The sequence below is a fragment of the Ictidomys tridecemlineatus genome, chromosome 11 (genome assembly GCF_052094955.1).
Source record: "Ictidomys tridecemlineatus isolate mIctTri1 chromosome 11, mIctTri1.hap1, whole genome shotgun sequence".
Lineage (NCBI taxonomy): Eukaryota > Metazoa > Chordata > Mammalia > Rodentia > Sciuridae > Ictidomys > Ictidomys tridecemlineatus.
In genome coordinates this window covers 42,355,961-42,368,827 of record NC_135487.1, presented here as the reverse complement: position 1 = coordinate 42,368,827, position 12,867 = coordinate 42,355,961, and positions in this window count along the sequence as shown.

The window sequence follows — 12,867 nt, the reverse complement described above, 5'->3', positions numbered from 1 at the left end:
ACATACTTTATATACAGCCAGAGATATGAAAAATTGTGCTGCATATATGTAATAAGTATTGTAATGCATTCTGCTGCCATTTATTTTTTAAAAAAAAATAAATTTAAAAAATCTATACAACCTAAAAAAGAAAAGGACAAATCCAGGGTCAGGACTTGGAGTAGATGGGGAGGAGTCTTGACCTTAACTAATTCTTTCTTTCCAGTAGACCCAAATGCCTTGAAAGAAACAGGAACAGAAGGTAACCCTGGAAACCACTGGAAAGATACCTGGCCCTGAGAAACCATTGGAAACCTGGGGCAGGACTAAGGGTGAGTGGCCAAGAGCAGTTTAGAAAGGACCCTGCGAGGAACTTTCCCTGACCATAAACCAAAGAGAAAATGGACATTTCCTTCTCTCCTTATTTTTCCCTAACACCAGATGTAACCTATTTGTGTCCATATTGTGTTCAGGCATATAGTAATTATAAAGCTCACATTACAATTATTTTTTTCAGGTTGATGACTCTTCACAGAACTTAGAACTGAAGGATGGGAAGAAGATGGAACTGATGAAGGACATTCACAGATGCCTAACATGAGACAGCTCACCAGAAACCCATTCTCCGATGGCAATGAAATTAGGCATCTAATGCTGCAGAAATGAGACTAGAAGACTAGGCACCACTTTGTTCTAGGTATGCTGTTAGGAATTTTATGCTTTATAACAAAACGCAGAATAATGGCATGCTAGAGGTATTGTCATTCCCATCGGCAAAATGCAGCTCCAGAGGTAACTGATGCACACAGGTAGCACAAGCAGCCTAAGTTCCAGACTGGTCTGCTTCCAGAGCCTCTGTTCTTTTCCCTTCATCATGCTGTATTCAACAGTCTAACCTTTGGGGACGTGAGTCCTTGAGCTATCAGAGGGACTGCAAATTAAATACACCCCTCGGTGGCAGTTGTTTCAGAAAATGATGCCTACTTTTTTCAGTTCGATGGATTTCGCTCTTCACCATTCTCTTCTCTCTTCCCACTTTAGCCCATGTGACTTTCAATGAAAATGAAATCCGTATGTTTTTTTTATTCATTTGTACTTAACTCATCAAAATATGATTTTGAGAGAGAAAGAGTAGATTTGCAGAGAAGTGAATTTTTAAAAAGCCCCTTCTCTTTAGAAAACAGGATGTCGACGCTCGCCAAAATCATAAAAACTTCAAACTTTAAGTGTTAGGGTTCAGCCTAATACATAGAAGTAATGTGATTTGAGGGAGCTGTAAGTTTAGACTAACACTTTGCTGCAAGCCAAGTACCAGAGTATATGAGCCCACATTAGTGCTATCAAATGAAGGCTTTTAAGTGCCCGGTTAAGTGAATTTCTTCTATTAACATCATCATCATAAAAGATACTGACATTGTGGGCAAAATAGTTCACGTGTTTTTAGGAATGAAATGGATGTCAGGAGTCCCATCACTCAGTGTTCTCAGCTAATGGAGAAACTGAGGCCTGGCAATGGTCTGGATGTGCACAAGGTCACAGCACTGAACCAAAACTCTCAGTTCCTGCACTCCAGATTCATTGCTCCCTCTAAACCCTGGTGTACCATAAAAAAGCACACATGATATAAAATTACTTCTACTAAAATCTCTCCAAAATATACACCATCTTTGCATCAGATGCTGCATTAAAAATTAAAAAAATAAAATGCATTCTCAGTCTTTAGGGTAAAAATAAAATCCCACTTTGTATATTACCATGAAAAATAACACTAATTCACTTGAAAAATGGCTCTTGAACCTCACCTAAAGCAGAGTACATCAGAGATGGTAGTATGTTTCTTTACACATAAAAAACAGAAAACTAACATACAAAAATAATTAAGGTTTCAGGCACCTTAAATGTTTCAAGAGTACCAGCAGACCTTTGAATGACATGTAATACAGAGGTAATAAGTGTATTTTTTTGGAAGGGGTATCAGGGATTGAACTCAGGGGCACACAACCACTGAGCCAATTCCCCAGCCCTATTTATATTTTATTTAGAGACAAGGTCTCACTGTGTTGCTTAGCACCTCTCTTTTGCTGAGGCTGGTTTTGAACTTGTGATCCTTCTGTCTCAGCCTCCCAAGTTGCTGGGATCACAGATATGCGCCAATGTGCCCAATGTAAGTGTATTATTTTTTATTAAGGCCTTTATAGTCAATTAGACTTGACTAGTATTATCCTAGGCAAGTTATGCCTCAGTATAAATATCTTTAAGGGGGTTAATAGCAATGTTTACCCTGAGGATTAAAGAAGGCACATGAAGTTACTTCTCAGATGTGCAAACAGGGAATACTGATTTGATGGTGTTGAATGCTAACAAAGTAGCAGGTGTCTTGCTGAGCAATTTGCAACAATTATTTATTTTAGTCTTAAAAACAACACTAATTGAGTAGGTATTATTATCTTCAATTTAGTCTTAAAAACAACACTATTGGGTAGATATTATTATCCTTAATATTTTCTTCAATTATAGTAAAGAAACTATAGTTTAGATAATAAGGGCCAGAACAGAGGCTCCATCTGGAAACTGACTTTGTAGTATTCCCCTTTAACCACAATACTTTATTTTTTCATTGATAGATTAGATAATTTTATTTTGACATCATAATTACATTCCAATATAGATAATATTATTTTTATTTTATTGGTTAAAAAACCCTACAGCCTAAAGAGTTTAATTATTTTTTGTAGCACTGGGAATTCGTTAAGTGCTCTACTAGTGAGTCACAGCCCCAGTCCAGAGTTTAATATCTTCACCAAGCTCACAGATCATCAAGCAGCAAGGTGAAGACCAACATACTGTTTTCCTATTCTAAGTTTTGTATTTATTCCAGTGCATCCCATTACTTCTTAGGGAGAGTCCTGGAAATGGTGATAGGAAGGAAGGAAGGAAGGAAGGAAGGAAGGAAGGAAGGAAGGAAGGAAGGAAGGAAGGGAGGGAGGGAGGGAGGGAGGGAGGGAGGGAGAAAGGAAATAGCAGAAATCAGTCGAGGCTGAGGAAATGGAGACCACCTTGGAAAGCACAAACCATTGCCATCCTGTGTCGGCCTCACCTCCTGCTGAGCCTCATGCAGCCATTTACTGCTGTCCATTCCTTGACACAAACCACAAGGCTTTTAGAGTGCCAGTACTTTATCTGAACTTGATCTTCCCCAGAACCCTGGAGTGGCTTCAATGCTGTAGGGTATTCCAGCCTCCTTGTCTGGACAAAGTCTTATGGGAAGGTCATTTCCCTCAGACCCAGCGTGTGTGGCAGTCCTGACACATGAGCCTGTCTCACTGTGATTCTTTCACTTTTAGGAATTTTCAAACCATTTCCTTATATTTGCTATTGCTTTCATCCTTGGTACATGGGTTTGTTATTACTAGGGAGCTGAAAAAGTAAAGGAAAGCATGTTTGTTTTGTTCCATAGCTTAATTAAATGAGCAGAGGTTGGTGTTTGCTGTGCCAGGCCAATGGTGAGTTGCAGGGATAATGAGATAAATGAATACAAGGAGTAGAGCATACAGGGTCCACTCTCTGCACTATAATATCTAGCAAGTTGGGGAATGGATGACATGATCTTCAGATTTCTCTTTTGTTTCTCCATCCATGACACCTTTTATCTCTCTACCTTCAAAGCATCGTACATTGAAATAGCATACAGAAAGTGTGTCCCAGTTGTGATCCTCAATCTTTCAGTATCCTTCAAGTTCAAATCTGAATGTCTTACCACACACACATGGCACTGCACAATCTGGATCCTTCCCACTGATACTATCTCACCTTTTGTCAATTTTCTACTACGAACTGGCTCCTGTGAAACCAGCTTACCAGATATTGTCCTCCTTCCTGCCTCCTTGTCTTTGTTCAGTATGTTCTCTATAAATGCTAAGATTTTCTTCTCTTCATACAATGTTCATTTAAAAGTTTTTCTCAATTTCTAAAATGTTGGCAGGAACTATGGAAAGAGGTGGTGGGGAGACATGATCCTTGCTCTGAAAAGGGTTCTGTTCTGTTCTCTTGTGGAGCACTAGATCTGGTGATACAGGGCTTTTACACAAAGCAGCCAGGACAAAAAGATAGCGGGGAAAACAATGAGTCTTAGGATGACCTGAAGACTAAACCATGGAGTCAGGCTCAACTCTCAGTTTCAAACAGTAAGCCCACAGCAGAAATTAGGGACAGGTATGGTTTAGATAAAGGGTATCCTCGAAAAACTCATGTGTGAGACAATACAAGGATGGTCAGAAGTGAAATGATTAGATTATTCTGACCTTTAGAATGATGTGAGTGGAATTTATGGATAGTTCTGGTGGGAACTCAGAGACCAGAATTCCTATATAACTGTGGACAATAAAGACTGGACTCATGGAGTTTCAAAGGAGTAGTAAGTACTCTACTAGAAATTTGACTAGAGACAATTTGTGTTACATTGTGGCCAAGAAAATTTTTGAAATTTTGCCCATGTCCTGAGAGTTTCTGTGAAGCTGAGTTTGAAGACGATTGAATAATTAATCTGGCAGAGGAAATTTCTAGGCAGCACAATATTCCTCTTAGCCAAGTTTACTACGATAATCAGAGAAGAAAGCAAAGCAGAAAGATTTGAAAAACTTGCAGTTTGATCAGAAAAGTGCAAGTAAAACTGGAGCTAAGTTGTTGTTGTTAAAGACATTACAACCATTAAAGAGATGCTAAGTATTTTTCACAGAGACAATAGGAAAGATGATTGAAGGCTATCTCAAAATTTGGCAAGACCATACATATCTCAGGCTGAAGAGTGTAAAAGTAAAAAAAAAAAATCCCTTTGAGACAAGACCATGGTGTGAGAACTCTGCTTGCACAGGGTGACCTAAAAAGGTATTTGTTTCACTGGGCTGAGCCACAAAGGCACTTGGAAGCTGTTGCAACTGTGGTCCCAGGAAGTTTGGCTACTACTTGAGATAGTAGCAGACTTTGTCATAAAACACATTGTGTTGCTTCTGCAGGAACACAGGACCTGGAGTTAGGGGGGTCATAGAGGCTCCTACCAAGATTTCAAAGGAAGAATTGAGAGACCAGGCAAAGTTTAGCAGGGTTGAAATCCCTTCAGGCAGGCCCTGTAGGGCAATGCATAAAGATGTGAGAAGGAGGCTGAAGCTGCAGTGGAGACTCCCAAGATTAATGAATGCAGGAACTGAGCAGGGACAAGCCAAGAGAGAGGCCATGTTGGCTGCAACCGGTAAGACATAGGAGTGGAGCCAATCAAGCCCTTTGGGAGAGAGCATCTTGATGCCATATGCCCCAGAAGCTGGCCATGGAACTATAGGACTTCTTCGACTAACTAGATTTTGGTCTGGCATTGACCTCATCCCTTCTTTCTATGCCCCTTTTTATTCCTGGTAGAATGGAAATGCTTGCTTGTATCATTATGTATTAGATATGAGTAACTTACTTTTGATCTTACTCTCACAACTTAAAGTTTTTCCTGAGTCTCGTGAGATGTTGGACCTATACTGCTGGGCAGTACTGGGATGGTAAAGACTACAGGGGCTCTTAGAAGTGACTCAGTGTATTTTGTATTATGAGATGGTCATGAGCCTTTAGAGAGCAGCAGTGGAATATTATGGTTTAGATATGAAGTGTTCCCCAAGATCTCATGTGTGAGACAATGCAAGAATGTTTGGAGGTGAAATTATTAAATTATGAGAGCTTTAACTAAATTAGTGGATTAATTCACTGGTATGGATTAACTGGGTGGTAACTGTAAACAGGTAGGATGTGACTGGAAGAAGTAGGTCCCTGGGGCGTGACTTTGGGGTTTATATCTTGTCCCTGGTGAGTGGAGCACTCTCTGTTTTCTGATTGCCATGTTCGGAGCTGCTATTTTTCTGCCATGTCTTTTCACCATGACATTCTGCCTCATGGAGGGCCCAGAGCTATGGAGACAGCCGGCTATGGAGACAGCCGACTACGGACCAAATCTCTGAAAATATGAGCCCAAATAAACTTTTTCTCCTTTAAGGAGGAAAAAGTTCATAACTAAAACATCTGAAGCTGGAGGAAAGAAGATAGGCAATCAATAGATGGAACCAAACAAGGAAGTTGAAGGCACTGTAATGAATAGTTTGGCAGAGATCAGGGCTCATTTGATTGATCCCATTACCTGATGGGTTGCTCTGGCTAAAAAGCATAAGTTATTATTTAAAGAAAGATAGAGATCATGTGAGTATGCATATTCCTTTAAGCCAGGGATTCGTCAACTTTTTCTAAAAAAGCTAGATAGTGAATGTTTTAGGCTTTGCTGGAAACTTGATCTATGATGCAAGTACTTAACTCTGCTATTGTGGTGCCAAAGTAGTCACAGATGATATGCAAGCAAATAGGTGTGGCTGGGTTACATTAAAATCATTTACCAAAACAGGCATTGGCCTGTGGGCCAACTTCTGTGAAGACATCAGACCCATTTCCATGTCTCTAGAGTGAGCCCCTCAAGCATCTTTAGACTTAAATTCTGAGGTCTTCTTAACTCATTTTGTGCTATGCTACTCAACTTTCTTCTGGTCTTCACTTCTCACTTTATCATCAACTTTTGTAATTATTATTAGTTTGGTTAAAGGTTTTGCTACATTCCTTGGAGATGAAGTTCAATGATACCTTTCCAGCAATGACATCCTTCTTCCTATTTTTGGAAATTCTTCTTCCATTTATTCCAGCTGCATTCACTGAACATGTTCTAAGCATCATGAATTAAACCATATGGTTTATTTGTGTTTAACCTACATTGAATAATTGGATGTTTACATTAACTCTGTGAAATTGCTATTATAATTTTAATTCAACCAATGATGTACTTGAAATAGAGAAGCGAAATATCTTATCCAGTGACTCAGTTAGTGTTGATATAGCTGGAGTTTTAAACCATGTATATTCAAATACAAGGTACTTTTAAAAAATTACTATGCCATCAAATTGCATAATATTTTTTTATGGGAAGACAAAAATTTGGCAGTGGGATTGACATGGCTTCTTGACAAGAATCAACAGTAGTGTATGGAGAGAGACAATTTAGTGTAAATAACAGCAATGAGTTGGGAGTCATATCTTCTGGATTTTGGTCCTGACCAGTCCTGAACAAGCTGTATGATATCGGCTTTACCAGAGTTCCTTTTTGGCCTCTTGAGTCTTATGATATTTCTATTTTGTTGCCTTCTATTGGAATGATGTTAGACTTCATATTCATGCTATCCATTAATGTACTTAGAAACTTTATAAAACTGTTGTTTTAATAATTATCCTTAAATTTTTAGCACATCTGAATTTCAAATTTCCAATATTTACTAAAGTTAATCAATCTCTATATCCTACCTTCAAAAGAGATGTGTACCATGGCTCATTCTAATATCATTCTGTTGATAACCTACACCATGATATTTCTGTCTAATTTCATAATTCTAGCTTATGTAAAACAATCATAAGAATATTGCTATTCTTATTGTCCTTATAATATATTAATACTTATTTATATTTATCAAATTTGTCATTTTTATTTTTCTCACATTTACTTCTTAAAAATACTCCTATCTAATAGATTCATTTTCTTTTGTTCTCTTTTATTGAGGCTACATAGATAATAAAATGAGTGTGATGTGGTTTTTTAGTGGTTTCTTCATTTTTAAAATATCTACTTAAAAAAAATCTCCTTTTCCCATTATTTCTTTCTTTCCTTTAATTCTTTCAATATTTTAAGTAGTTTATATTAAATTTCTTTTGGGATCACAGTATTAGCTCTAAATTGTTATACATTTTGGGAGATTTATGATGCTTTTTACAGGCATTGACATGTTTTGGTATTTTCCTTTATAGGCTCATCTTCTGTGTAAATTTCTTCATGTAGGTTTTTCTCCCAAGCTCACATCAGGTGTGGTCTTTCACACCTTATTGTTACCTCTGTATAGTACCTGCCCTTTCTGAATTCTACTCCTCTGAGAGTGATGTATGAGAATTCACTTCCCAAATTCCTTGGGTAGATTTTGACATTGAGACTCACTTCCATAAGATTTGGAAAGTAGAAAAGAAAAAGAAGCTTTCAGTATCCAACCACAGCTGCTGCAGGAAGATGCAAGAGCATCAACAGACAGCAGAGGTGGGGTGTTCCTTGTGCCTCCCAACTATCCTTCCGAGCAGGGATTAAACATTGTCAGAAAAGGACCACTTAAGAAACACTTTAACCTTTGCAAGCCATATAATGTCTGTTACATAGTTCTCTTTTCTTTACTTTCCTTTATAAATATAAGAAACTTGGTATTTACTGCTTTCAGTACAATAATAGCCTATGGGCCATGGGTTGCTGGTTCCTGCTCCACAGAACTACCCACCCTAGCACTTCAGGCAGCATAACTCTCTGGTGGCAATCTGCATGATATTCCTACACTTCCAGCTAAACCAAGAGCCTGTAGGGGGTCTCCTTGACCCTCTTCTCCAAGTCTTAACAAAGGCTGTTCAGGATTCAAAATTCCCTAGTGGAGCATCTGAGTCCTGTTTGAAGTCTACAATGTACTTTAGCAGATACTACAGAGTCCATTCCCTCTAAATTGGTCTCCATGTTTCTAAACTTTTGGTTTTCCAACATTGATAAGCAACGGCTTTTAGATCTGGTAAGACTCAGTTTTAGAATTCCCATTTCATGCTGTGTTTCCATCCTCACCCATGGTGCCTAGGCTTTCTCTGAATGTGGCCTAGTTGGAGTTTTCCAGCTTCTTTGTTGAGAATGGAAAACCCATTCAAACTGGTAAATCCATGCAGGGGTCCTCACTCCAGCTTCCTATACTGATCTGAGTCTTGGAATCCGATCTTCTCCTATCTAAAGTGAGCACTGAAACTTCAGTCTCGGTAACTTAAGTTGGGTTTAATCCCCTCAGGAGAAATTCAGCTTCAGCTTCCACTGGGTTTTCTCTAAATTTTTGGCAAAAGGAGATATCTTGTCCCTGCTTTGTGGTTGGGTGATATATTTTTAAAAAGATTTTATTTAGAATTTCTATGAGTTTGAACTGTGGAAGCAGTAATGTTAACATGTTCTTAATCTACCCTCTTGACCTCAAAGACTGGTGTTCACATCTGTGAAGTAGGAGGGATGTGTTTAATGATTCCCAGAGTCCCTTCAAGAACTCTGCTTGCTCTAAGTCGCTACATCTAGGCACATTGTGTTTATATATAAATATTGCTGCCAACACTCAGACACATGTGCTGGCCTGTTGGTTATTTATCATTGAAGGAGGACCATTAGTAGGAAGTTAAGCCAACTCACATTTAATATTTGGCAATGGAAAGGAATAAATGTGGGCAATATGTTGCATGCAATGATTAGATTCATCATGTTAACGAGTGCTAATGAATCCTCAAACCCACTCCCCATCATCTATTGTTTACAGTGATCCTATTCATTTGGGGAAGGCAGAAAAGTATTAAATAACATAAAACAAATGACACTTCATACCTGGATTCTCTGTTTCCCAAGTGTAGTGACCTGAAAGGATATGAATGAGAGGCTGTCTGTAGCAGAAGTGTGAGCTTCCACGCATTGCTCATATTCTCAGTTGAGAGTTAACCCTTTATTGATTGATTCATTGACTGATTGATTTTTTGTGTGTGTGTGTGTGGTGCTGGGGATTGGACCCAGAGCCTTATGCATATGAGTCAAGCACTCTACCAACTGAGCTATATCCCCACCCCCAAGAATTAACCCTTTAATTCATTCATTGATTCACTGTTTCTTAACTCTGTGCCCACCATGTGCCAGGCATTAAACTTTGGTCTAGGAAGATCAGAGTTCTTGAGTTACATCCTGCTCCTCACAGAGCATATGTTTCACAAGGACATGAAAAATAAGCTGAGACAAAAGGTTAAATAAAGGGTCCCAGGAAACTGTATTAAAGGGAGGGTGCAACAGACTTAGAAGGTTCCAGAAGAAGGTGAACCTGTACAGGTAAAATTCAGACTTAAATCTGAAGTCTGATTGTGGGCCAGGCGAAATATCTCTAAGCATGTAGGAAGACTGGTAGGCAGCCTAGAGAACACAGGGAAAAGGGTGGCCTAACAGGGTCTCAGGAACACCAGCTCTCAGAGGGTTTCATGAATACTTATTTGGGATTTTACCTCAAAGGTGATGGGGAAAACATTGGTGAGTCTAGGTCAAGGTGTGATATTAGATCAAAAGGTCACTCAAGCTCTATTGTAGGGAGTGGAAATAGGAAGTTCAATTCCAAGGCCTCTATGGTGGTTCAGGGGGTAAAGGGTTACATCATGACTGAGGGTAGTGACAGTAGGAGGAAAAGAAGTGGATAGATTTTTAGGTGGTAGAATGTACACGACTTGGAGCTTGCTTCGATGTGAGATTTGAAAGAGAAGGGAGGACTTGAGTCAGTGTTTTGAGTCACTGTGTAAATGATGGTTCTATTTCCTAGGAAGGGCTGCTGCAGACACAGAGAAAGAACAGGGGAAGAAATGGAGAGAAAGGGAGAGGAAGGGAGAGGAGAGGAGGAAAGGAGTTGGAGATGTCTGGTTTTAAATGCTACATTCCTGCTATGTGAACAAATGACTTAAAATTTCTGAGCCTTAATTTTCTCATCTATGAAATGAAGATATCTTCCTTTAATGCTCAAAGAGTTTTAAATGCATGATCATTTCGTGAAGTAGGTGCTCAGTAAATGAGGTTCCTTACTCTGCCTCAAGGGTCTAAACTGTCAAATTGTTGATACTTGAAGTGTTATTGAGTGATAGGAATTCAAGCCTGCAGATCAGAGAGCTGTAGCTATGTTTATCAATAAGTTGCTGCATGACGCTGGGTGAGTGACAGCTCTTTGGAGTGCCTCAAGGTCTATGTGGTGAAGAATCAGTTTAGATGAATTCTTTAAAGTCCCTCCCGGTTCAATAAGCAAATGATATTACAGCCAGAAAGTCTACGGGTCCCAGAATGTGTCCTGACGTTGTAGCAGCCCTCTGGAGAAATATCTTGTGGGTACAGGATCACCAGGAGTGGTAAAGGCACAGAGACATCTCCTGTTTCAGCTTTACTCAGGACAACATGAGTTCCCATCTCAGAAGCAGCCTTCCTTTATGACAGAAGCCACAGCCAATTACTTTGCTGTACTCACATTTCACTCCCCTTGTTAGATCTCAATGGTGAGAGATATGTGTACTGGTTTCTTAAAACCAGCATCTTCATGGAATAGGAGTGTCTGCGAGAGAACCACACATGAAAACGGAGAATGCCACAAAGCTATATTTTCGGGACAGTACGGAGAAGAAAGAATCTGTTTTTCATTACAGACAAGAATGTTTTCCTAGATGGTAGGCAGACCCAAGTGTAGTATTCTAGAATGAGGGGGTTCATGTCTCCAGTGTCCGCTGTCCTGGTCAGACCACAAACAAGGGATCATGTTTGAGAGCTGTCATGTGTAAAACCTCAGGCTCTGGAATCAGACAGTCATGAGTTCAAAATATGATGCTATTTTTTTTTCACTATGTAACTCTGGAAAAGTAATTTAACTAGTAAGCCTCTGTGAAATAGAGGTAATAATCGCAATGCCTTCACCATAGGTTTCTTGTAAGAATCAAAGAAGAGCATGAGAGCAAGAGAATTAATGCCATGTTTGGCAAATAATTCTGCTGCTGTTAATATCTGAGATTTGAGCCATTTGATTCAAGAATATGTCCTGTGTGGAACCACTGTATTAACAGAAATTATTTAACTGACAGAAGAGAATGTGTAGGGCTTGATCATAGGTTTTAAAGGACTAAAGAGCTCCATTATAGAGAAAAGTGGTCTTGGAGATGAGATTCAACTACCAGATGGAGAATGGGATTAGTTAGCTTTTAATGTCCCTTTTGAGTGTGATATTGAATGTGAGAGTTCAGAAATAAGTTGCTTTCTTTGTCTTTCATGTGGTTAGTAATTTCAGAATGCAAGCTATTTTTGTCAACATAGAAAGATAGGTAGGTAGGTAGGTAGATATATATGGTCTTTGCTTTGAAAGTGCTCATAGGTGAACCTGACATCACACAATAGCACTAAAAGGAGAGTCAAGAGACCTGGTTTCTGTCTTCAAATCCACATTTAGTATTCATGTTTTGTGCAAGTTACATATCTTCCTTAAGTCTGTTTCCCCCTCTATAGACTGGGACTCATGTTGGCCTTAAAACTTACTTATTTTAAGAATCAGGTGAAATGGTAAATGTGGGAAACACATCAAAGTTTGATTTAATGATCAAATGTTAGGTACTAAGTGAGACTTTTCTTGGTTTTCAGAGTTATTGCTAAGACATGAAGATGAGAACAAAATGCTTGTATCTTGTACCCACTATGGGTAAAAAAAAAAAAAGTGCCAAATTTGGGAGCTAGAAGCTTTCCAAGAGGATATCATTAGTGTCCTTCCCAATTCCAAAGTAGAGGAGGACTAAGGGAAAGAATTGGCATCACACTTCAGGGAAATGCTAACCTCTCCCTTTGCCTCAATGAGGTGCTTTCCCCTTCCTGAGCTACAGGGGCAAGGACCCAATAAAAGTGCTCCTAAAGGTTGAATATGCACAACTAGTGCCCCTTCCACTGAGCTGGGAGCTGCTCCTCTGGAAGTTGCTTACACAATGAATCAGCAGAGTGCCCCCTGCTGCCAGGGTGTGGAAAAGGGGGAGAATGGTGGTGGAGCAGGAGGCCAGAGAGCCATCAGCAAGGACAGGTGAATTCCCCTTCCTTAGGGAGGGGCGGGGCTTGAGCTGTCTTGATGGCATCACTGTGGCAGGATACTTAGTAGTAGGGGTACCCTAGAAGCAACAGACCATGACCAGGATACCCTCAGTGAAGCTTTGATGGGAAAAGAAGTGGTCAAA